Raw genomic sequence first — 27,920 nt, forward strand, 5'->3', positions numbered from 1 at the left:
TGTGTTTCTTAGAAGCACACAACAAAATCATTCATGGCATTGGGCCATACGGTAGCTCCAGATTTTGAAGAAAATGTCAGATTAAGACCAAGAGCTTTTACTCCTATATTTCTTCTTTACTGCCATCTACAAATACATCTTTTCTATCACGTTTCCAGGGCAAAGATGGGGTTATATTGTCACCTTTACAGGGAGGCAATTATGTTTCTCACTAGGCAGATACTTAGTTCATTGAGTCTAACAAAAATGATAAGTGCTTCTTGTTCATGTTTTTGTAAACAATGATTTTATAACATTGCTTAGGTTGGCAACTTCAGAAATCATAAGTAACAAAAGGTACCTTTGTGATCAACAAAACCAATATATAATGCATCTGTAACTGCAGGGTATATATATAAGGAAATGCAATGTAGTGGGCAATAAAAATAGCACTTTATTTTGACTGTGGTGCTAATTAGAATCAGATTTGCCTATTTAAAAGCCATAATTGAGTAGAACTCATGCTACCAAGATTCCCAGGCTTGTTTTACTTTTTGGGAACTAATCTACCGACCCCAACAGCTGAAAAATAAAGGAATGAGTGGGAATAAGAGGTCTGAAACATAAACACACCTCTGCTCTCTGCTATTTTTCCGAGACGAGAATTGTGTTCAAGTGACATGCTTCTTTGCTGCAGATGCTACTGCAGAACTTGCTAGGTACCTCTGATGCCAAACAGGACATTACCATGGAGCTTTAGAAAGTAGGACATGACACAGTAATTGATTTTGAGAGCATCTCTCCCTCCTCCCTTCCTTTCCCTGGTTCCTTTTTTTCGCTTCCAAACCCATTGCTATATTTTGCAAACAAACCTCTGTTTCATTGAACCATAGTTAAGAAATTTAACCTCAAGCATATAATGCAATTGCCACCTAAGACATACATAGCATTTGCAAGAAAATTTTTATTCATGGAAAACTTACAAAAAAAAACAAACAAAAAAAACCCAAAAAACCCAAAAACCCCAAAACAAAATGAAAACCCAAATAAACCAAACAACCCAGATAGTAGGACAAGACTTCTTTTCATAAGTAATAATATAAATGTGAACAGCTTCCAAATTCTGCACTGGTTACATACAACAGAATGTCACATGTGTCCCGTGGAACACAAAAATCATTACAAAACCCACATGAAAAGGTAATATCTCCTCTTCCCTTCATCTCCAGATGATGAAGCCTCATTTAAATGATGTATCCACTATGTCCTTATTATGTTATCTCTGCTACATATTCAATGCCCCTCAGATATTACTTAAAAGCCCTAAGGCTATTGTCTAAATTGAATTGTTCATTGTCCTCCGTATTTTAGTACTATTAAAAATACAACATATAATCACAAAGGTATTTCTCCCTCCTCATTTTCTCTAAGCAAAACTATTCTTATACTTGTGCAGGCACCTCCAAGCATTACTCTCTGACATTCTCATCTGATATTACAGTTTATGCAGAGTTCCATATGATCATATCCCACATAATCCTACATTCCTCAAGAAAGATGAATCTATATTGCTGTATTTCTGGGTAATGTGTTCAGTATCTAGAAGAAGTATCTTCTAACAAACATGACAATACTGGAAACCTCTGATTAAGTGTCTAAGTATGGTGCACAACAAAAAAGATTTAACAAAATATGAAATCTCATGTTACATTTATCAAACTATAATGATAAATAATCACATTTGTTAAAACTGCAACCTTCCTATTATAAAGCCACTTCAGCACACGGACCAATGGGTGTTCCAAAATGTATCAGGAAAACTTGCACAATCTGGTCTGTTACCCCATTCATGTGCAAACTGACAGAAATCCAGAGCTGCTGAAACACTTACCATGCCTAACACCTGTCATTGCTATTCCCCTGTCCAGCCAACTTCCTGACACGCATACAGTCACCGCTCGAGTGGTGTCCCCGTTTGCCTGCCTCCCCCCAGTCACCCCAATGCTGGCTGAACTAATTAGCAACTTGTCAGCTTGCTTGTGCATAGCTTAGCATGGAGTCGGGCACAGGGCAACAACAGGAATCCCTCTGGGCCTTGTCATAGCATCATTTTGGCAGTGGAGCCTATGATAGCAGAAAATGAAGCTGGTATTTATACACAGCATTAGAAAGGGGCCCTCCCGTATCAGGCTTAAGATGACAAAATGTCAACTTCAATCATCTGACAGGCTTTGGTCTCTCTCCGTAACCTCCTTCTTTTTGGCTGCTCTATTTTATATACACATATGACACTAACAGAAAAATAAATTGAAAAGAGCATTGAGGAAGGGTGTATTTCACGCACTGGTGCCAATGTTTCATATCTCATGAACCTCGGGAAAACAATTCATTGAACTAATTAGTTTACAGTATTTAAGCAGCTTGTTTCCCATCCTTAATCTTCTTTATGTAATACTGTGAACAAAGCCATATTATCTTCTGATTTTTTTCCTAAATAGTTTAACAAATATGATCTTTTTTTTCCCTTGGAGATTACATCATTTAGACCCCAAACTACCCTACCCTCCCTTACTTTCTTTTCTTTTTGGACAGAACAACATAAACAGCTCATAATGTTTTTCATAAACCTTCAAGATTATGCTCTCTGTATGTTTGGGGTTTTCTTAATCTTATCTAGTCTGTTTAATTTCTTATTTTTAGCTATTTCTCAGAAAACAGCTCTGTTTACTTTCCTGTGAAAATCAGATGACTGCTCCTCTCTCTCATGGGTCTAAGTAACCATAGTGTCTATAGCTTACAATCTTTGCACGCCTTATTTTTAAAAGTACTGGATAATAATTAGTTAAAAATGAACGAAGCAAACTTTTAAATCTAAAACAGATCCATCTTTTACTTTCATCAACAGTGATTGGTTTGAATCAGAAGAAAAAATACAGCTAAATAAATAACCTCTATTCATGGGCCTGGCAGCATATCTGTGTCATTAAAAGTGTCATTGCTGATGTCAAATTAGAACATAGTAGTGTGGACCACCAAGCTCCCTATTTCCCACTGGGGCCCAAAGTCCTTCAGAAGCAAGTCCTTTGGAATGTTTGACCCAGTAGGAAAACATTATGAAACCTGCTGGAGGACAGGACATCACTGTCCTCAACTGGTGAATCTTCCTTTTGTTATTATCAGCAAAAACCAGCCAGATGCACACTGAACTGCATCTGAATCAAGCCAGTGATGCTAACTTCAACCAATACTGAAGCTGGGTTAAGTAAATCCGTACATAAAGCTTAGATTTTCTTAGACAGCTAGTTATATTTTCATGTATGTTCGAGTCAAAGTGTATGCTAAAGTGTATTAATGGACAACTGGGGACAGCAGCTTTTTAAATTACTTCTACCAGGGACATGGGAGTATTGGCTTTTATGTCCAACATTTACAGACAGGATTGGACTTTCTGCAACAAACAGTCATATCCACTGTCTTTTTAAAATATGAAAAGGGAGGCTGGGTACATGTCATTTATCCAGTAGTCTAAAGGCATGTTCTACCACTAACATACTTATTACTGGAATAATTTCTTTGGTATTATTTCTTGTTTTATACAAAGGCACTTAAAATGCACAAACCATTCTGGAAAAAAGAAACCGATACTTCAGCCACAAGGTGAGAGAGAAAATATAATCTTCTGTACCTTTAAAGCTTTTATCTCTAAGCAATTTGTCAGATACTTCCATTTTTAGCTGGTAAGTGCCTAAACCTCTTCTTTGATATTGCTTTTTCACAAGGAAGTGTCATTTGATCATTTGAGTGATCAAATCCTCAATTGGACATTTATTTCATGCAAATTGCTAAAGTCCATGTGGTCAGCATTGTTTTCCTTCTGATTTTTACTTGCTTTAGAACTATCTGCTGTCCTCCCATGGTAATCCACAATAAAGTTGATTCATTATATCCTTAGCTGTCAGATTCCTGGCAACTCTTAATTAGAACAGAGAGGTGACATTGGTGCAGCTTCATGAACACATGAAAACCATTGAGAACTCTGTTCCACTGAGCTAGAGGAACTTCTCCCTCAAGGTCAATGCCTGCGATTCCTCTGGGAGCTGGCAGCTTAACTGAAGATACCCAAAATCTCACAGCTTATTGGGGATTTAGTAGGGACTGCAGACCTTGCATTATTTCTGAATGCCTGAAATGTTACAAGAACAAACCTCCTAAATGAATGAAAAGCATGAAAAATATGAATGCTGCATTAACTTCCATTAACCTTCAATTTTGATCCTAAATTACTGAATTAAAACTTTATGGGTTGAAGTTTCCCTTAAAAATTTTCTGTGTCAAAACGTGCAATTCCAGAACCGTCTAATGTTAAATATATGCAGACTCTCCAATCAATACAGACTGTGGTTGGGAGTAATGAAAGATGAAAAACTGCAAAGTTGTATTAAGCACAGAAATCTTTAACCCTTTATTTATCGGAAGATTTTGCTTCTTAATCTCTATCCTCATTTCATGGTCTAGTTTTGTACTAATTTAATGAGGAATGAAAAGGGATGATACATATCCAATTGTTCCCACTTCCTTTACCTCATTTAAAGCAAAAAGCATCTATTTTTTCAATTTACATCTAATACTTAGGAATATATGAAACAGATCTATTGTTATTCATAATGATTCACATTCATATCCATCGTGTATCCCAACATCCTCTAGAAAGTTTTAAGTGTTAGCTCACAAGGACTGAAAAAAAAAACCAAAACAGCCTTTGTGACTCATGGAAGCTGATGAAACCGGCAAAATTTTGATGTTTGCAATACTACGTAAGAGAATTAGCTGCATCAGGTAATTCACAAAAGATTGAGGCATCATATTAAATGTATTCAAGTGGGAAATATTCTCATACAGCATTTCATGTTTAATTTCTCATCTTCATCCCATCACATTGTTGATGAATTAAGAGTAAACAGCTACACAATTTACTTGGCTAGAAAATATCTATGCATAAGTAGAAGAGCTCTTCCCCTTCTTCAGTTCAAGCCTAGAAGAGACTTCTTATAAAATGGCCATGTGACAGAAGTCTACCAAACACTCTTCTTACTAAATGCAACCCCTCAACCCATCTATTTTGTGACCAATCAAAAATACCATTTAATTCACATATGGCTCACTTCATGTTTTTGTGGGGTTTCAGTGGAGTTTTTGTTCAGTTTTTTTTAATCACTATCCAAAGTCTGGCTCAATTCTTTGTGTGTGTGATATCTCACTACCTTTCCTTGAAGTTGGAGGGGTTTTCATGCTTTAATTTTTTTTTGCTTTGGTTTTTTTTTTTGGATTTGGTTTGGTTTCATTCTTTTGTTGGTCTGGTTTTTTGGATTTTGGTTTTTTTATAGTTTTTATCAGATGACATCTTGCTCTGACTGCACCTCCTCTCATAGTTTAAATCATAGTGAATGCACTGCACCTGGAACTCTCCCAGGATAGCAACAGCCACTGCTAATACTTCCTCACTTGACTGATAGTGGTCTGCTTCAAGACTAATTCCAGTAAAACCGTAATTACTAAAAGACCTACAAATACAGATTAAGACAAATACAGATTAAGGGGAGAAATTGTATTCCAAAGTCAGTTGCTAGTATAAGAGATGTATCCATGCACAGCTATTGTATCTACTCTGATCCAACAGTGAGTTAGAAAATACAAGATAAATTCAATGATGTAGAGCACAATTTACTGATAGGAAGGATTTCAGCCCAGATTACACTTGGGAAAAAAGCACAAGTTTTTCCCCTAAGAAATCCTTTATGCAGCTCTGCATTACAGATTATGTGTTATAGCTTCCTTCCCAAAGGAATTCTCACTTTCTTTTCACACTCATACACATGAGTATGAGTGAAAGGGCAAATACTACAAGTTCTGCCTGCCCTTCAGTGGAGGAGATCTTCACCCTGGCATTGCAGGACTCTTGCACTCTGCACATCGTCAGCAGGTGAGGCTACTGCTGCCAATTTCAGCTCTGAATGATTTCCTACACAACTCAAGTTCTATCCACACATCAGTAAATCCCCGGTCACTAGTGGTACAAGCAAGTAAATGGAGCTCCTCAGGTGCATTATAAAAAAACAAAAAAAACCCATATATATAAAAAACATAATTGAGAAATAATTGAGAAAGACTGCAAGGAATTGTTACTTGTCATTTCCTGATGCAGCTTTATCACAAAGCTACACCACTGGGGTTTGCACTCTGTGTTAGTGGGGCTTAGATTGTTAATTACTAATCAGACTGGTTCACAACTATTAGTCAAAGGTGCTTGTTGAACACCAGTAAAAATCTCACACTCATAATTATCTTTAGTTTGTTATAGTTTTACCTGCAAGAAAAAATAGATGCTATGTACCTTCCCCAAAGGATTATGGAAGCGAAAAGTGTTGCAAGATGCATTAAAAAAACTTACATAATTTGAACACAAAAAATTCCCTTCTCCTGTTGTTCGTTACCTATCTGTATGCTTCATTTCAGCTTTGCACATTGTATCCAAAAAAATTTTGGCTTTTACAGCAATTATACAGCAAGTTTTGCTTGTCAAAGCTGTATTTTGATCTTCAGAAACATGATGAAATCCACCAGCAACATATCATCTTCACTCTTCCATAAAGTCCCTCTATTGAAAACCATTACCATAGAGGAAAGACCAGGACATATTCAGACATGACCAATTCCTCTTCGAAACTGAGAGCCCAAAAGATAACAAATTAAATCGAAGTTGCTGCTGTGAATTGTGTTTCTGGTTGAGCTTATGGTCTGAGTTTTTTCAAACTATTCCAAAAAAGTGACAGCTAGTATTTTTCCTACCTTGGTGAAAACTGTTAGGTCATGGTATCAGTGGTGGCTAGTGTAGGACTTACTGCATGAACCTGACTACTTTTACCAGATTATGTAGTAATTGCTGCAGCTAAAAAGAGATTGCAGGTCTCTGGCATAAAAGGACCATAATCTAAAACTACTGAGACATAAAAAAATTTTATCTAAAACAAACCCACTTAGCATTTATATGTCAAACACCTTATGTTTCTTTGTATGATGATGAATAAGAGTGTTTTTAAAAAATATTTTAAACCTGGAAGAATGGAAACAGACAATAAATAGGCATTTTCTTTGCTTGAAATGCTTGACAGCATGATTTTAATGAGTCTACTGCAGAAAAAATATGCCACAAGGATATTTTATTTTATTATGGTGGTGACCAAGCCACAAGGATAGCTGTATTTCTACTAGCCTTTACCCGTGGCTTCAGTCAATGACAGCAATGTTCAAAAATAGTATTTCTACCTGAATAACCAATGAAATATAATAACCCAATATATATTTAGATATGTATCCACTTTTAGTGTTTGATTGTAATAAAACATCTCATTTTATTGTTTTAAAAAAAGTAAAACCTATTTTGTGACCCAAATCAGATTATTGTGTACCTGTTTTATGATAGCAGGCACCCCGAGAATTGCTACTTCAGTGTATAAATATTTGATCAGAAAAATTCTGGAGTAGTAATTCTGCACATTTATTTTGTATCATATTGACTCTATCAACTACAGACTTGGCTCTCATATTTTCCCCTTCTTGAGAATATTTTAAAAAGAAAAAAAAATCAGTATATGAACATGGTTTCACAGTTACTGTAGATCCTTTTGATTTAATGAAATATTCTAATCTTTCACCTTCTTTATATCACAACATGAATTGGAAGGATTCAGTTTGACTCCAATATTCTGTCTCGTGGTATTTCATATGATTGAATCTGAACGGTATCTCCTGCACATGATAGAGAGCTGAAAAAGAATTTCATCTTTTGAAAATACCAAATGAGCATGTTAGAATAAGTTAGAACATTTATGAGGCAATTTAATTTTCAAGTTACTTCTTTAATTATCTGGACCCTCTCACTCCAAAGACACTCTAACAATATAGAAAAATCTTTTGCCTGGTATGTCAGTCACCTCTAAGATAAGTATAAAAAAATACTATTTTGTCTTTTTGTATGTGTTTCAAAGTCTTTCAGAGAAAGCCTGAGCAGCACACATGCTAAGCAGGTATTTCTTCCAGAAGCCAGCCCTGTATTTAGAAAAGGAGAATTGATCCTTATACCACAGCCAGCTTCAGTAGTAAGAAACAAGAGGGTGGATGGAAATTAAGCCATAGAAGCACTTATGTGTCTTTACCATCAATGCACAGGTGCTTGTGACAGCAGAAAAACAGTTGTGAAATAAATTTTGAAACCTTATTACCTTTGATCAATGACAGAAAATTATTCAGCTCTTCTCAAGTCCTGCCTGTGCTTGCAAAAGAAAGGTTGGGAGAGCAGATGCACTTATGTGGAATGCAATACCAAAGATGTGCTTTTCTTTCTAACTGCATCTGCAAAACTTCTAAAACTTCAGAAGGGGGCAATAAGAAAGACAAAAAAAATGGAAAAGAAGCAGCCATCACATCATATCAAAACAGTAGGTGAAAAGAGCCAGCTGGCTGGCTTACACTTATGAATCTGTACACTCTCTAGATTCTAACTATTCCAACAGCTCTGCAAAAGAAAAAAAATCTCAACCCTTCATGAGAGATACAGTGTTCTCCATGTGGTAAATTAATAAATTACCTAACTGCTAGTTAATTACATCCTTCCCCACTCATCAATGCAAGTATCCCTGCACTATCACAAGCATCATCTTATCATGTGAAAAAGTAAGATTACATGATCACTCTAATCATTATTTTCCAACAACAGTGACAAAAAAGCCAGGTAAATACTTGTATTTGAAGCCATCAATGTGCAGAGAATCATAATTAATCTTTATGTAGCACTGCAATTTCTCCTCAACTACTTAAGTATTGTTATAATTGCAGGTCCAAAACAGGAACCTCTTGGCTTTGCTTAATGATGCTCTCCTGTGCTGTTCTCCCAAGACAAAGCACTGATCTGAGAGCAGAGTTTGCAACAAAATTAAGCTAATAAAAATGAGAGCAAGACCAAGGTGGGTACTAAGGCCTCACCCTGAAATGGGAAAAACTGGTTAACCTTAAGTAACTCTTTATTGGGCTCCTAGAAATTAAGACAAGCCCAGTGACAGGAACAAACCATGGGCAGAACCAGAGACCAAGGAACAGACATTTTGATCTTTATTTGCTCTCACTTGTGGCTTTTGTTTATTCAGTAAAAACAGAATATAAAAAGATGGTTTACAGTAAAGCACTCTTTAGAATAAGGTACCAAAGGCCAATTAAACCTTTCTCCTCCATTCCACTTCTTGAAGATCAACTTTATCTACAGAATTATCTTAAGTGAGTAACAAAAATTAACAAAAAATTAACAAAAATTAAAGGCTCAGCAGCACCGTGTGTTAAGTAATTGGACCCCAGCTCCCACACCTCTTTGTCTCTTCACTAAATCTCCTCTGCCTCTCAGCTAAACCAACCCACTCAGAATATCAATCATAGCTGAGGCTGGAAATCACTGATGGACAAAAGAAGTAATTGTAATAAAATTTTAAAAACCAATACGAAAAAACAACAGCAAAAAACCCCAATGAAACAAAAAACCCTAAGCCACCTGCTACAAAACCCACACTGTATATGTATGGGCATATTTTCTCTTCTTTCACTTTTTCCTTCTTCCATAGGTTTATCAAAATCTTCTGATACACATTAGTGTCCCCAAAAAGCCCAAACTTTGTGCCAACTCAGAGGTAAGTAAATAAAGGCAACTTCTTAAAAAAGCATCTCTCTGCCAAGATAGCCACTGTTATAAAAGGAGATATTTATCCAGAAAGAACATTACATTCATATTAATCTGTATGAGGATATCAAATCATGCCACTGGAACAGAATAAACAAAGAACTATACTTGTACAATGAGAAATTACTGTACAAAGAGTTTCAGAACAGCATTAATATTTTGAGATTTGTTTTTTTGGTGTTTCTTATACTCCTTCCAGGACAACATAAACAGGGAAATTAAATTAATCTGTTTTATTCTATTATTTTTAATCTGCAGTAAGAATGTTTATCAGTGAACCAAAACCCTGTAGACATTCTCACAGCTGAGCTAACAGAATGGAAAGTGTGACTTCTCCTGCAAAGTCAACTAAGGTTTCCTGAATGGCCTAAATTGGTGCATTTTATACTATATTTTATATAGTAACATTCCTTGCAAACAAAATACCTTTGAAAACAAAATCTAGCAATGTCAATTGATCTTTCTCTATATATGTAACACTGATATGCATTCTGAATAAGAGGGGCTTATCTCATTACTTATCTCGTGATTACTCAGGAATCCCCCTTAACACTTCTTTTGTTAAAACTTTGTATCAGGTTTTTAAGTGACTACAAAAAATGTAAAGAGCACCAACTGTAAAATTGATAATATTTAACAGGCTGTAATACTGATGTGATACATATTTATTTTTACAACAACCCAAATCAAGTTTCTACATTTTCACAGGTAGAAACCAGACCTGAAAACTACTCCATAACCTTCAGTTAAAATTCTCACTGAATTTTTCAGTTCAAGAACTGTGTACATCTCACCCCTCCCAGTTTTTTAAGTGAGGAAGATATCGGTGGGAAGAGAAGAACACCCTGGTTCATAAAAAGCTTTGATTCAAATAATTACAGTTGGAGCTTATGAGGAGTTCTCTAGTCTGCACCTGGATCAATACTTGTGAAGTGTCTGTCCTGCATGAAGAATTCTGAAATCAAAGGAATATCTTCCTGATTGCATGGGTAAACTGAGCAGCTGCTTCTATCCTCGAGTCCTGTCTACATGGAAAAATTATTCCCAAATATGACAGGCTATGAATTTGAAGTGCAATAGCTGTTCCAAAACAGCTACTCACTGACACAGTAACTGCAGTCTAAGAGCATTCCACATTCAAAAAGGCATTAAACTGCAAGATTATTCATGTCCTCCTCTGAGTGCCTGCAGCCAGAAGCCTCAAGTGGTGTTAGACTGGGTCTTTTCTGAAGTCCAGGACTACTCATATAGACCACTATAATCAATCGTTACAAGGTAAAGCAGCCAGTGGAAGACACTTCCAGATATATCCCAAAATCACAGCATGGGGACAAAAATTTAATTTCCAGTTTCACTGTCACAGAACAGATCTAGAAACAGTGATAATTACCATAGAAATAAGGCACTTTTCTAATGGCATATTCTTTCTCCCTCTACTCCTCAGGGTGCTCTGTCTGTAGGAGAAAAAAACTTTCCTTTTTTTTCTGCTGGCATACATGAACTATGTTACCACTGTAAAAGTCATACATAACAGACCTAAACAGCTCAGGCTTGTCAGTTGCTCCACAAAACAAACATAACAGCCATTCTAGCTTTGTAACAATTTCTCCAGGTTACAACTTCAGCCTGCAGGCTTTTTAGTAGCAATCTAATGCCTGGATCTATTTTAAATAAGTAACTGTACAGCTTATAATTCAGAATATCTACTGACCCAACATGGTATACAGTACTTCTCTAAATCCCATGACAAAAATCACATGCTGTTAGTGCTGAAGAATTCTGTTTCTTACTCATCATCAACTATTCACTTATAGGGTCAAGGACGATGTTACTCGGAAGTACTCACCAGTATCCAGGGTAATTCATATTTTAAAAATTGTGGTATATGTGAAACCAGAAGTTTATATATAGCAAGAAAACATAATCCTCTTTGCTTATTTTCTATCAGCACTAGTTTGTACTTCTCTTTTCTGAGGCATTCTCTTCACATGTTCATATCACCCATACTTTATGTCGTTTGTGGGGTAAAATTCCTGACATATTTTCACCCTGAAGCTGTGATCATCATCATCTTTTGAAACACGCATGGGCAATAACAAAAAAGCCCATAAATCCTTACACTTAAAGTTAACACCTAGTAAAAGCTTTAGCTCAGATGTATGGTAAATATAGAGGTATCAACTAATGATGACACCAGAAAAAATACGGGGTTTTCTGCTTTTAATTAAAGATTCCATGAAGGGGAGTTTATTTCTTACACAGATACACTCTTTCCCTGTCAGTGTAAGCCATTTTTTGTAATGCTTTTTTTCAACACAGGAGAAAAGATATGAATGCCCTAAGGTGCAAGTATTACCAACACAGATGGATCAATCTTCAAGCACAGAATGACACACAGATCACAGAAGAGGTAAACCACAAAAAATACCTGAAGAAAGCTAAATAAACAAAACCAGGCCAGAGTATCAGTTCTGTGGTGCTCCACAGCCATTCTGGTAGAGATAATTTGCCTGGTGAAGTCATCCTGATCAATAGCTCCAAGGCAGCCGTGAGTTGGCTCTGTGACAGTCTATTGACTAGAGCTTTTCTCCTTTCCTAATTCAAATGGCATAATTCTGCAATCTGACCGAGGCTACAAGGTCCCATCAGCAGATGTTGACATTATCTCCTCCTGATTGTAACAGCTTACCATAAACAAGTAGTCTGCTTTTTGAGCTTTTTTTGTTTGGGTTCTTTGAAAAATGGCTACATAGGGGAACAGTGGGAAGAAAGGAAGATTATGATTTATAGCTTGGTACAGAATGCTAACATTTCTTTCATGTGTTTCCATTACGGTGAAGAAATCAGGATGCCATTAATCTATATTTTCCAATCTGACCAACTGCCCTAATGTTTTATTGTATGTTACCATTTCATTCAACAGACCATCTTTAAAAATGTACAAAAATGGGTTTGTACTGCTGTTGTCTCCATACATTGCTAAAGTATCTTTCTTTCTCTTCCATATGCTCTGCCAGGCATAAAAGCTGAACTCAAATATGCTAGACTTTTACCCCTGTTTAAAGTCAATGACACATGCATTGTTTGTTTATTGTTTTACACTGTCTTAACAGCTAAGAATTTGAGGGGCAGTTCTGTGCTACATCCATGATCTTTAAATATGTCAAAGTAAGTGCTATGCTGCACCATGCAACCATGACACCGCTGTGTCAGAAATGAAGACTGAACTGTAGTTTTCTATCACCCAGTAAGACCAGAGGAACAAAATACTACTGAACATCTCTCTCAAAAAAACAGTTGCCATGACCTGGAAAAAAACCAATTCCTTTTGATTTGCTAAGAGACATTTCAAGCTTGGCCAGGCACACAGATTTATTCAGATGTCTTTATGATTTAGGTTATTGACTACAGAGACCTTCTAGGAAGCTAGTGAGCACCATTTCATAAGGATCATTAGCTAGAACTGACCTCAAATACCACAGTTAAATCTACAAAGAGTATGACCAGCTCTATTCAAAAATCAGACAATTTTTATGTTGACATCAATGAAAGCAGAATGGGATTAGTGGGGACATACAAACTGAAGAGTCACATCCATAAATGCCTTGTTTTGGAGTCAGTGACTTCATTGAAGTCTAGTCCCCCAAATAAATAAGATGAATGCTTACAGAGATTTTGATTATTTCTCTATTTGCTTGAAGTACAACCTGATAGCAAAGGAACATAATCTAGAAAGCTGGCTTCCAGATTTAGTGTAGTCATTTCTTTTCAAATCCCAATTTGATCGGTAAGATGCTCTATGACCCTGGATGATATGCTCTGTCTTCCTCACCCCAAGTCTTTTGCCTTTTCTGCACATTGGCTAGCTCTCACTTCAATCCTGCACACTAGCCACAAGTCAATCCAGTTTATGATAGCAAAGGATACTGTTAAACAAATAAGTCCTAAAATTTGTGAGGTTAAGTTGTTGTTTGTTTTTTTTTTTAATTACTGGCTGCCATAACAATATGTAAGATTTTATTTTGTTTAAAAAAATGAAAAGGATATCAAAAAACCCCCCAGCTCAAACCAACACTTTTAACTTTTAACTCACTTCTTCTGTGGACACTATACACTTAGGGAGTTTCTGCATGGAATTACACCTTGCATAGTGCTGTTGTATCAGTAGTTTACTGTACTAGGCCAATCATCACTGAAGATTAAATCTTGCATTTGTTAAATTCCAGCATTAGAAAGAGAACTGTCTTCACCTAATCAGAAACACCAAGTACTTTCACTTTTTATTACTTTCAAGAAGGGAAAATACTCAATACTGACAGGTGATACTCAATACAGATCAGCAAACTTTACTCTGTAGTCACCCATTTTATATTAAATATGCAGTATAAAATTTTTGTCATAAACGTAAATTGAACACACATTCATTAATTTTATCATATCAGGAACTTCTGGTAGTAGCATAAGATTTTGCGACTCTCATCACTTATATTTTCCTAAAATAAGGATACCTGGTTCTTAAATGTATTTAGTAGGCATGGTACAGAAGGGTTTTGATGGATATGCAATTCCTTCATTGTCTCTTTCTCCTGCCTTTCCTGGTTCACAAAAGCTGAGAGCTAATGGAAGCGACCAGACTACATGGTTCATCTACAGAAACTGTGGATCAAGTGGAGCTGCCACAGCACACACTGTTATCTGTGCAGGACTGCTAAATTCTCCTTCCACCCTTGCTGACTCAGAAAGCGATTTAAATGAAGCTGCTAACTCTAATGAGCAGCATACTGCTGGTTGTCTGAAGTGAGCTGTACACCACTTACAATCAAACTGTAAACCAGTCATTTCACTTCACTGATTTTGTTCAGGCTTCCTAGCGTTTAACAGACAACCCATTATCTAGTCCATCACACTGCCTGTCCACCTCTCTCTTTCAATTGTTTCAAGACATAGGATGAAGCAAGTCATGCTATCTTACACAACCTGTTTTCAAAACCTCACAGCCCCCCAACAGAGGGCTGCGGTTCACAGTAGTCTGAAGAAACCTCTAAATCAAAACAAAGAAACCCCAACACAACAGTAAGCTTAGAGCACCTTTAGCAGTGTTATCAAAAACAAGCAGTTACAAATTCTCCAGCATGTCAAGGACAGATTTCCTAAATATTATTTCCTAAAATGGTGTATTTCTTCTGGTACCTTAAATTAACCACCAGGAACCTCAGTATTAGAAATGGACTTAACATAACCTTGACACTTTGGAGTTTACTAATTTTGTTATGAATAGCAGCTGTATCCTCTTATTTGTGATGAGAGTCTTTTGACAGTCTCCTGCTGCAAAGCACACACGTGGTCTTGTGCAATCTGGATAACAGTGCAGAAGGATCAGGCCTTCTATTCTGTTCATATACAAAACTGTGCCTTCAGAACTCTGTCTCTATCAGACCCCAGCAGAAAGACGTGATGAATGGGCCCCAAGAGAGCACTTCTCCTTGCCGTCGGCTCCAATGGCTTACAGGCATATGACACTCCATCAATACCAAGAGCTGGCAGCTTGAAAGGCGAGAAGGACGTTCACTGATAGCATGCATCTGCTTAGTAACAGCACTGGTGCTCCACTCCTTTTCCCATTCATTGCCTGCAGAAACGACTCCATTGAGAAGCTTACCATCAACAGATGGTCCTGGACTAAGGTGTAATCAGGAGCAGCTTGCTAAATTTGCCCCAAACAAATAAAATTACAGGCTTTTGTGGAATCTGAAATTGTTTGGGAACTTGGGTGGTACAAAGAGTGTTAATGTGAGTACATCCCAAAATGATGATCGAAAGTTGTGAGTCAAAATCAGCTCTGCCCTGAAGTTGCATATTTATACTTATGCTGCTTAGCGCCTTAGCTTATACAATAGATGCTTATTTTGAGAGAATTTTTAGCTGCATCCTAATTAAGTCATTTACCTCCTACAGTCTTCTTTTTCCCTTAGGATATACTCTGCTGAAAATGTTTTAATGCAAGACTTACACTTTCATCACCTTCACCTCCTGAGTATTTCATCTGTCAACTTTTTACTCCATTAAGAAAATAAAAACTACTATTATAATTGAACAAGTCTTTACCAAGGCAGAAAACAATGTTATAACATAGAATTGGATGTGTATATGCCTTGAAAGCACTTTTACTTCTAAGTTATTTGTTGTTTGTTTGAATGCGACATTCAAGTTTGGAATCATGCCCTCTTAGAATCTACTAATAGTAATCCAAGCAGAAGCAAAGGAAAAAAAAAAAGATTAATTTAAAATGCAAGTTCTGTATCAAGATTTTTCTACCTACTGTGTAGAAAACAAGTAATATATTTTTAAACAAAAATGTATACAATTATAACAGAAAAAAATAAAATATATTCCATAGACTGGCATACACACATAACACATAGCATGCTAGCAGGCTATACTAGCATAACTGTGGATCTAACCCCAATGAAAGATTTCACACAGTGACTGCATGCAAACTAATGTAAGTTGCGTGTCAGATTCATGCTTAGTAAAACTGACTACAATCTTAGGCATCAATTTGATCACTTTCTTGTCTAGGTGACAAAAAACTCAGCATATGAAAGTTAGGAGTGTCATTGCTGAAGATAACATACCAGTACTCTTCCAAGGTTAAAAACTACACATATGAAATGAAGCATTGCTTCATTTTATGTTTTCCCACCACCTTCAGATGGTAAAATGCAACTGAACAGAGAAAGCATAATAAAAGCTCACTTCTTCAAACTATCTTTGAAAAAATTAGGTATCTTTTTTTACCTTGTAAAATATAGGCCATTTATAAAATTAATGAAAACAACCTCTTGAGGCTGTAATTCTTCAGCAACACAGGACTTTCAGCACTTGTTTAACTAAAGGGGTCCCTATACTTCTGACTCATAGCAGTGTATTGCCCCTAACTGTACCAAAATAACTGGTTTTGAGGCTGTGAGATGGATCCTGGTGCATGTAGTGATTTTGTTAAATAAACACCAGGTGGCTCACAGCAGAGTTGGTTTTGACCTTGATCAACCCCTTGATCCATTTCATAGTATCCAACCTGTCATCACAACAGAGAATGACAAATGCCTAACTACAGGGAGATCTCAGCAGTCAGCCAAGAAGGAAGAAACTAGGACTAAAACCAGAAGATCTGCCAAAACTCTTCACACCATGGAGCTGGGGTTTCAGGAAGAACTAGGCTGGGTCATACATCACATCCTTGAAGTTCACATCACCATTTGTGCATCCACCTGCTTGATCCCTTTTTTAGCACTGAATGATCACCATGAAAAGCTTCTTCTCAGTTACCATTTCTGCACGTAAAGCCATAGGTCAGAAATTCTGTCTTTATGGATCAGAAACTCCTGCATATTACAATCTACTACAGGTAGTAGCTATACATACTTGCACTGAAAATCACTACAACTATGGATTTTTTTTTAAGCAACCAAGTGGCTTTTCTTGATTTTGGCCAAGATCACAGCTACAATCTTCTTGAGTTTAGTTAGATAATAAATTTCAGCTTTGACCTAAATATTTCCAAGTGTCAGAAATATTCTTAAAACCAAATACAAAAATGTACTGAAAACATACCAAAAATGTACTACTAGTAAGTTTTTCTAGTAAGTTCTTCAAAAAAAGGTAGCTGCAGATATGTAAAAGCAGTTGAGATGTAAGTGCTATGATTTCACTGATAATAAAAATTTATCAGTTTAAAGTCTGTGAAAATCTTAAGTATTGTGAGAGAAAAGGTGAGTTGCGAGTCAAATCCATCACAGAGCCTCTGGTCCTTCATGAATACCAGATGCACACCTGATACCTCCGAGTAAGCTACTGAAAAAGAGATGCCACCAGAAGAAGTTCCCAGATGGGCAACAACTAATACCATCCCTCACCCCAGAGCCTCACTGGTGGCCAAGATAGGCTACTGTGCAAGTCCATTACAAAAAACACATGGTTATATACAGTTGCAGCTTCAGGTAACACACCCCTCTGTGCAAAAAGTTTTCTATGCATTTCCAAAAATTCACTGAGTTACCATGATGTTAACAGTGACAAAGACCGCCCAAGTGAATGAAAAGGAACCAGTAAATAGACACTGTAGGAATGCTATAGTAATGTTTTTCCAAATAGTACCAATATATTCTAAAATAATAGAAAATAAAGCTGACAATAAGAGCTTTTTTTTTCCTGAAAGATACACGTTTCAGATTTGGAACTATATTCATTACTGTATAAGATTTTATACATCTATCATAGGTATTTTTAAATTAGCATTAATGTTCTGGTTTCAGAGCAAATATGGACAAAATTGGTGAATACCTACTTTTTGAGAAGACTCTGCAAGCTGATATCTCTCTGTACCACCAGCGTTATCATATAAATCTAATGGAGCAAAGTAAAAAGACCAAGCTCTAAGTCTTACCACTTATTTGAAAAAAAAAAGTAATAAAATAATAACCTCAAGATGGCACAGACAAGCCTGAGATGTATTGTGTGTAAATTGCAAATCAGGTACTAAATCCATCTAGGGAAAGTGTAATTTGTAAATGCAAAACCTAACATCCATTCTCCCGATTACAAAATCTAGATGATAAAGCTATTTCATAAGTGACTCTTAGAAGGATTTTTCCATAACTTGTGTAATTTTTTTGTTCCCAAGTCAAAGAGGAAATTAAAGTGTGCTTTGTGGTATTTACTAAATTTGGTGTCGAATAATTTTCCCTCTTTCAACTTCGTAAATCTGTAAGGGTTAGCAATTCTATGTAGCCATTAAAAATAGATTTTACTCTTTGACTAAAGCATGCACCAATATACAGAAGCCAGAAAAATTGTGCAAGGTGACTTATTGAAAAGTCTTCCATTTGAGAGAGTAATTAAACGAACTGGCTTTTTCTCTGGGAAGTATGGCTTGGCTTCATAGCCTTGGATAAGGAGAATGATTAACCTGAGGTGCTCCACCGAGCAGCTGATAATAGAAAATCTTCCAATCTGAAGTAAAACAATTATCACCAGCCTTGTATTAGGTTCCTGGTAGCTGGGTCTGCCAGCAACACACTGCAGCCTCTGGCAAGTTCAAAAGGCCACTCCCGTGCTAAGGGTGCAGAGGTTCCCCTTTGTCCGTTCTTAAGCCGTTAAGTCCCTGACATAGCTGGCGTTTAGGAAGATAAGGAATTGCCTAATGAGACACCAATCTTCTTCTGTTTCCTTAGTGGTGGGAAGCATTTATGAACAATGTCAATCTCTCCCTATCTGCATTCCCTGAGGTATAACAGGTGACGGGACCCAAAAAAGCCGCAGCAGAGCAGAGGTCCTTCTACTCCTCCTCCCGCCGTGCCTCCGCCCCCAAGGTTGGCGCTCGTTCCTTTGCGTGGCACAAACCCAGGCTGCTCCGCCTCAAAGTGCAGCATGCGGAGCGTCTCTGCGGGCTCTGGAGGACACCTCTGTCCGTGTGCGGGGCAGATGTCCCGCTCGGGCCCCGCGCCGAGCGAGCTGTGCCCCCCGGGGCCGCCCCGCTCCCGCAGAGGCTCTGCAGGCTCCGGCACACCGACGGTTCCGCGCTGCAAGCAGCAAGCACGGGCTTTACTTCGTGATTTTTTTTATCCTGACGTCAATGTAAAATAAAGGTAATTTAGGCCCTGGTTATAAGCAAGAAAAACAGAGGAAGCTGGCGGCAACCGCCTGACTTCAGAAAGCCTGTGAGAGCCTGCCAAAACACAATCTTAGCTGAAAGCATTAGCATATCTGAGATACCCCCCGATGCCTAAAACCAAAAACCTAGCAAAACCAAAAATGCTCTCCAGCAAAGCCACCGTCTCTCTCTCCTGGTGGGGTGTGTGGTGAGGAAGCAGAGCTTTGGCTGATAATGTGGGAGAAGAACAGTAACTACCACCCCAGATGAAACTAAGTATGACAATTTCAGCTTGCAGCAAGTCTTTGCAGTCAACTTATAAATCCCTCAAACAGGGTGTCATAATGAAAATGTGAGCACTGTCTTAATAGATAGGTACCTTGACCTGACAGAAGTTTGGCCTCCGTTCCCGAGCCCAGGCAGCCTTGAGACAGAGAGACGAGCTGTCCCTCCCCCTCCCAGGACGGCTGGGTAGGCAGGAGGGGGCTGATGGATGGTTTTGTGGACAAAGAAGAGAGGGATGAAGAATAAACTGCAAATTGATCTGTGCAGCAGAATAAAAGCAGGATGTGGCAAGGTACACCTAGGTCAGTGTCACACAGGTGCAGGCTTTGGAATTAGTTTCCTGAACATCTGCAGCAAACATAAAAAACAACTGCCAGTACCAAGGAGGGAGGAAAGAAAATAACACATCTCATGTTGCATGGAACAAACCAATCAACAAAGCAAGAAAAAAATTTAAAAAAAAAGAAAAGAAAAAGGTTTTTTTCTGTCAGTGGATGATCTGCTCCTTATTTCCTAGTTTAAGCTGTATGTTTTGACGCATCATTAAAGAAAATAATAATCCTTTTGATTTCCCTGAAACTGTTTGAAAACATTCCCCTGTTGAGACCTCAGCAGTCAGTATTCCAGACCTAAACAAAGGAAGACCATTGCACACGGCTTCTGGCATGCCCCTCCCCAGCCCTCCCCCGCCCGAGTGCTTTAGACTAAATACAAATTGGAGTCCCCTCCTAGGAATCCACAAAGATCCATCTTAACAAAATGTCCATGTACGTGATAGGCAAGGAGTAATTTGTGTGGGGGTTTTTCGCCTATGAGAACGTCTGGAAGAAGAAGAAAAGGTTACTGTTTTGCCCATAATTATTTCTCCTCCCACTTTTATCCTTGCTATTTCCAGGGTAAGCAGAGGGAAGTGCATACCAGTACTGGAAACTGAATTAATTTACAAAGCTTTAATTTTTCACTTAAGTGTGTACAAAGCAAAATTACTGACGAATGACCATTCACATGTGAAGAACTAAATTAATTTGCCCAAGAACATGACTGCCTTCAGCGTTTAGAGAAATAACACAAATGATTCCCTTACCTTGACAGAAAAACAAACTCCTTGCTCTAAGAAATGAAAAAAGTAACATATCCTAAAAATTCTTCAAACCTGTTTACTGAACATAATGTATCCCAAGTGACTGACTGCCTTTTAATGCTGAGAACTTTTTTTTTAAGTACACTGGCTTAAAATTTTTACTTTTTGTTACTTTTCCTATCATATGGCTGCTACTGCCATTTTTAACTATGTATTTTAAATGAAAAAAATTACCTCAGTTAAGACAATCACAAAATTCACAAATAAGTATTAAAATTATGTATTTTTTTAAAAAAAGCCATAAAAAGACTGTTCTGAAAAAATGAAAGGAATCCCACAAAAGAGTGTTTTAAAAGCACAAGTCTGGCTTAGCTGTCCAACAGAAGCTGGTAGAAAAATTTGTACATTACTTTAAAACAAAACAAACCAAAAACAATTGAAGGAAGTACTCGGGATAAAATAACTGTGTTGTGAGCGGAGACTGAAAGCAAGAGTTATTCAAATTACCTAGTGGTTTGGGGAGCTGGTATCATTTTCTCCCACGAGATAAAATCCTGGGCACAAAACAACTTGGAATAGCTCACAGCTGCTCTGAACATGAGTCTTTTTACAGAAAATGTCAGGGAAAGAGCATAAAAAATTAACAAATCCTGCTGCATATATGTCTCAATTGCTAAACCCAAAGAAGCAGCAAGGGCTACTGTTATCCTACAGCCATATCTCCTCCACAAAAAACAGCATGCTCTGAAGAGTCCATCTCCCCAGCTCAGTACAAGTCTCCTCCCCACTGTTAGCCTGACCACAACTTGTAACTACAGCACCCTCAAAGCACATAGCAGGATCTTCAAACACCTCCCCTCTTCTTATAGCAGCTGTAATCTTGCACACACATGCAAAAATATGTGTGGTGGCCACACACTAGCTAATTTGATATTTGCTCAGCTTTGACCAGAGAGCACATTTTCACTCTCCTTTCACTTTCCTTTTGCAACTCAACTAAAGAGAAAACAAGGCAGCACAGATTTCCTCATGCTGTAACAAATCCAGCACCAATAACATACTGCAGTGACAACATGATGCTACTACCACTGGTGGCAAAGTGTCATACAGAGCAACCTGCATTTGCTCAAACTGCAGTATGTCTGAGCAGACCAATCCAGGTGGACAAGGATCTCTCCTTTTTTGCAGCCAGAGCTGGCTCAAACATCTTACTGTATCCCAGAGACCAACCAAAGAGGAAAAAGAGTAAGGTCGCTTTAAAAACGGGCAACATTTCTTCACACAAGACTTGCCCTGTTGTGCCTCCCACTTCCCTTATAACATCCTGTCTTGCATAAAAGACATTTATTTAATAGCAGTAACAGAGCTGTGGGAAAAGGCTTTTTAAGTTCAAGAGTGGAAGTAAGCGTTGAAGGAAGACCAGAGATGGTGAAGGACTTCTGTGTCATACATCATAGTAAATTAAGCCAGGGGACATTTCATGCTGAATTTAAGCCTGGGAAAGACTCATCTACTTTGAGATTGTCTTAAAGGCTTTTTTGTGGGTGGTTTTTGTTTGGGGTTTTTTGGAAGAAGGGGTCTAGATGGGTGGTTTGATATAATAAAAAAAAATGTAACAAACCAGAATGCAAAAAAGTATACAATCTGGATAAAGGAATTTTTAATGAGGGCACTGCAAATGACATTTTCCCTCTACTTCAGAATGTTGCAAATAGCAAATTAGCATATCTCAGAGTGGAATTTCTGCTACGGGAGAGATGAAAGGTTAACTGTCTAAAGAGTAAAGAATATGTTTGACATCTATTTAGAAAAGCAAGACTCTTCTAATAAAAGTAGAGGCCCCACTTGATGCTCCTAATTCTCCTTCAGTGTTTGCATACACTTTCAAATAATTAGAGAAACTCACTCTAGAAAGCCTAACTGAAAAATAAGTAAAAAAAAATAACCAACCACAAAAACAAGTGCAGACCTCAATGCCTTGTTTGCTGGGCTTGTTAGAGGGCTGTAGAGGTCACAGTGATTGACAAGCCTTTGGTGCCTGTAGGAGAGCTGCTAATGCATACACATCACTGAAGAAGCAAGCTCTGAGTACTACCATGCCTAATAAGAGACGGGCAGCCAGCAGGCCGAACAATGTAACAAGCAAACCCTCATGAACTTAGCGTGGCTGAAAGACTGCAAATTACATTCTCCATCAATTAGTACCAATTAGAAAGCAGGACGGTAAGACATATCATGCAAATAAAGATCTCCCCCCACTTCCAAGGCCCTTTCATAAAGCTACCTTTGTTGCCAGTTCTTAGCACGCATCTTACTGCTGCACATACATGTCTGGGCTTCCACGTGGGAATTTGTTGTATGTGTTATCAGAGCAATAAAGTTGTTGAGAAAAGCAAATTGGGCGAGGGTACACAGGCTTGAATTTTTAAATCCTTCCATAACCTTAGTGCTAAAATTGGGGTTTCATAAAGTGTGACAGAGACAGGAAACCATAGTCTAAAGCTAGACAAGGCTCCTTCCAAGCAGATCCCACCCTGTGTGCTCACTGCAGCCTCACACAAACAGAGCCCAGTTCATCACTGGAAGACCAGCAGCTTTCAATGGCTCCCCATTCAGTCCCGAGTCACACTGGGCAGTGGGAAGGAAGAGAAACACATCTGGGGAAGCAGATGATTCTCCTTTTTTTCTAGCTCTTTCTAAACCATGTCATGCGGAGTCAGTGGGTTGATTCTCTAAATGGTTAAAGACAGCAAACTGCTTCCACAGGCATGCTTGTAACAATATGATTCCATGGATTTGACCTCCTGTGTATGTGCCTGTCTACTTCTGCAGCTGTTTTAACTTCTCCTTGCAGTATTGAAGGCATGGTGTAACTCATTACATTACACCTCCAGTTGCATCTAAATTCAGCTAGTATTTTGAAGACAGCTGTGTCTGTTTAGGAAAGGAAAAACAGCCCTATTCAGTGTTCAAATGTATACATTCAACAAACAGAACTATTGACAAATAATATTGACTACACTTTTCAAGCCTTACTGAACCTCTACACAGGCTACAGCAATAATAATATAAATGTGATTAAAGTTTCAAAAACGGTAGGTTGCAAGGAAAAAAATCAGTTATTCTATTTTACAGAAGTCATCTTAGGCACTAGACTTGTAATAAAAATAATATTTTGATCTTAACACTTTCACTAATACAACTCTAGAGTATTTTACAAGGGAAGTGGCAGCACCACTTATGTAAAGGAGACCATTACTGCACAAAGAGCTCCGGTTTATTTCTTTTTTTTCATGCAAGTTTCAAGTGAGAAATTGAGAAAAAAACCAAACTACTAAAATCACAGAGTTTTGGCACATTTATCTTCCAAAGAACTACTTCATCTTTTTCCCATTCACCAACAGGTGGCCTTTTCAGTCCAGAAAGGAGTGGGCCTTTGTTCAGTATTGGAGACAAGGGGAGCACTCCTATTTTGTTAATGGACTCTGTGGGTAGGTCTTCACCTATTTCATTTCACCTACTGTTGTGAATGACTTGTGTGCAGTTCAGATGTGATATAGAAATAAAGCAGAGGAAAGTGCAGCAACAAAGTTCCACAAAAGAAAGCATGAATTTGATCCTATGAGTAAATTCATGCCAGAGACAGCAAAGTCAGGGGTTTTTTATATAATTTTATTTAAAAAAAAAAAAATGTTGTCAGAAAACTTGGCCAGGTAATCATTTTTTGGCAAAACACAGGAATTCCTGGAAAAGTATGTAACATAGGGGAAAAAAAGAATAAAAGAGGAGTATATCTCTTAAAAGTGAAATTAAGATCTTAAGTAAGTGCCACAGTTATTTCACAGGCTTGCTGAAAATGCTTGGGGTTAAAGAAAAACAGCATCATGCTTAAACAGAACTACTTGGATATTTTCTTGGAAAGCAAAAACAAATAAAAAAAGGCCATGCCTGAGAAGCATTCTAATATTATAGCAGCTCTGGAACTGAAACTAAATGATACCAGAGTAAGGACTGTTTTTCTCCTTTGAACTCTTAAGTACTGCTCAGCTTGTGTCAGGTGTGATGAGTGCAACTGTGACAAAGCACAGTGACCCACTTACTCAGACTCTCCCTATTTCTCATTCATAGCTTGTTTTTTTTCTTCTTGGAAAGAAAGACATGCCTTCCATTCATTTCCAACACGGCACAGAAGTATTTCAGGAGGTAGTGGGACAGGATGTCACCAGGACAACACAAGTAAGCACAAAAGACAGATACAAAGAACAGACTTCTTCAGTGGCACATTTGTCAGATATTTCATAAATCATAGTGTCACTGTATTACAACAGCAACTGCTGTCTTGGAACATACTCTGGGTTATCCCTCTCTGTATGGGCTAGTTGATATAGCTTGCAAATTCCACAGCCAGCTTGTCACTAACTACTATAAATGGAATAAACCAAGAGATTGTTCTTCAGTTCTTGATATGCACAGTTACAGACAGCTTTCACAGACACAGACCACATGAGGTACTACTGGCCCTGATTACCAGGTTCAAGATAATGGCTCAAATCACAAGACCTTCCCTCGCGAAGGCAGAAAGCCCTGTTTCCTCTGTGCACTCCACACTGACTGGCATGGACTTGCCCTGCTGCACTACCAGGAACAATCCTGCCAAGGTCACCACCTGACTCTGTTAATTTTTAAGAGGTTTAAAGCACATTTTTTTCAAACTAATTTCACCCAATCTAGTTTGACATTGATCAAGAATGGGGGGGTTTGCGATACTTCTCCTAAAAATTCACTTTTACCCCAGTTCCATAGCATGAGTAATCATGAGCTACAGCAGGTTAGCTATACAAGCAATCATAATGCTTTTAAGTTTCTGAGTAAGACCTTGGTTTCCCCTCCTCCCAGTTCTCTGGCCCACACTGGAGCATACACTTCAAAATATTTAACTATATATAGCTGGTAAGCTGGCTTAAAGGTAATAGTTTATATGGAAAACTTACCAAGACATACTGAGAAAGCATAAAAGAAGAACTGAGATAAAAACAAAACCCTTCCCAAAATCTTTCCCATATTGCAGCAACAAATGAACGAACTATCTTGAGGCAAAGTCATTAAAAAAACCCAAAATATTTCAACAATTTCTGAAAATTTGTTAACTAGTTAACTTTTTTATTTCTGCTATACTTCTTTTGTTCTCCAAGTCTTTCAAGTCTTTGTTGCTTATTTACATATGTGGTGGTCATGTTAGTGCAGTTAATTGGATTCACCATTTATTTCTGAGTACTTCATTTCTGGCCTGTACATTAATCCAAGCCCTTGTATGTTTCCCTACATTTCAAGTCTTTGAGTAGCTTCAAACCACTAGAGAAATTTTTCTTATTTTCCAGATTAAAAAAAAAAAAACAAAACAAAACAAAACAAAACAAAACAAAAAAAAATCCATTCCACATTCCTTTAGTGTTGAACCCAGCCTAACTTCATAGTGCAAAAAGAACAGATTTAATTGTTTAATTGATTTCTTGTAACGCTTTGCAGCTAGACATTTCCATGGCACAGCAAAAACATCACTTTCTAATCCCTGGATAATTAAGAGATAAAGGAGATTTTTTGTTATTATTTATTTCAGTTATCACAAATCCAATTGCAGTAAGGTCATGAGAAACCAAGTAAACCTCTAAAATGATATAAAATTTCTTTCATGTAACTAAAAACTACATGACTTTGCTCATTACCTGAAGCTTCCTCATAGCCACATTATTTAATTCTGGTAGGAGTGTCATGACTGGCAGACATGACAAAAATATTTATTGAACGTATGTATACATAAGCATACCTCTTTAAAATTAAATAAATAAGGGTACATTAAAGGAAAAATAATGCAAACTGAATTAGGTATTAATGCCTCTTATGGTTCTGACATTACCAAACGACTCCTGCCTTGATATACAAAGTGGTTGGATATTGTTTTATTCTATTTCTACACTTAGTAACATTTGCACATGTTTTTTTATTGAGTATGTAAAGCAGGTGGACTAGCTAAAGTAGAATACCGACATATCAGCTATGAAGATGATTTACCAGTGCTATTTTGAAAAAGTAAGACTGCAAAGACACACAATCAGTTACAGAAATTTGCCCAGATCATTTCACAAATGTTGGTTCAAATCTAAAAATAACAGCAAGTGACTGCAGCCATCACCATTTTCAAACTGAAAAAATACTGCTAACACAACAGGACATATACACATATAATTCTAGGGAATGTCTTAAATGTCTGAATTCATTTTGTAACAACCCTAAGCTTGTGCAATGCACTTCTATTGAACATCTTTTTGTAAAACTTGTGCCAGTACTTGTTCTAGTTGCTTGGGCCAACTTATGTACCAACATGCTTAATATTACCTTTCATACTGCCATTATCCAAACACATCCCCTCAGAAGATTCATCCATTTGTCAAAAACAAAACACTTAATCCAGTTGCCCCTACACAAATGCAATATTGGGGATTTTTTTCCATTCCACAATCAGAACAAAAAGTTACTTTCTATTTAAGGGATGTGCAAAGAGAATAAGCTCAGTATTTTAAATTTTTCTTGGAGCTTGAAATTTAGATTTTTACAAATATGCTCATCCTCCCACAACCATATGAGTGACGGTAAAGACTCATTACACAGATCAGTTGCAGTATGTCTGATTCTGACATAGGAGAGGAAGTTACTTATATCAGCTACAATGTTTCTGAGACTACTACGAAAAGTCAAAAGGCAGGTGCATGAATTTTTCTTTTTCATAAGGATCAACCCATCAGGTGTTTTTATCAGTCACTTAAATTTGCCTACCATACAGAGAGGTTTGCAACGAAGAAATCTCCTGCAAGTCCCAAAACAAGATGCAACATAAAAAAGAAAAAAAAAGCCAAGTGCTTACATCTATATGCTTGAATGCAAAACATATGCCATGGATTATGTCATTGGAAGCAGCATGTCCTTGTTTACAAAAGTAAGCAGAAGGAAACCTCAGTAGTACACCTGCAGACCAGGCTTTCTGCAAGAATCAGTGCTTCCAGAAATGCTTGAAAGGAGACCACAGGCCAGGCCACATCATATTTTCTCAGCAAGGCTCTATCGGTAACAAAGCAGGCAAAGCTTAT

The 27,920-nt window shown here is 37.5% G+C and overlaps 1 protein-coding gene across 1 annotated transcript in view; it reads right to left on the reverse strand.

Annotated features, from left to right (window-relative positions):
* The window catches only part of EFNA5 (ephrin A5), a 205,358-nt gene that overhangs the window by 72,297 nt on the left and 105,141 nt on the right, over positions 1-27,920 (reverse strand). The gene's annotated exons all lie outside the window — the stretch shown is intronic.

The sequence above is a fragment of the Molothrus aeneus genome, chromosome Z (genome assembly GCF_037042795.1).
Source record: "Molothrus aeneus isolate 106 chromosome Z, BPBGC_Maene_1.0, whole genome shotgun sequence".
Classification (NCBI taxonomy): Eukaryota; Metazoa; Chordata; class Aves; order Passeriformes; family Icteridae; genus Molothrus; species Molothrus aeneus.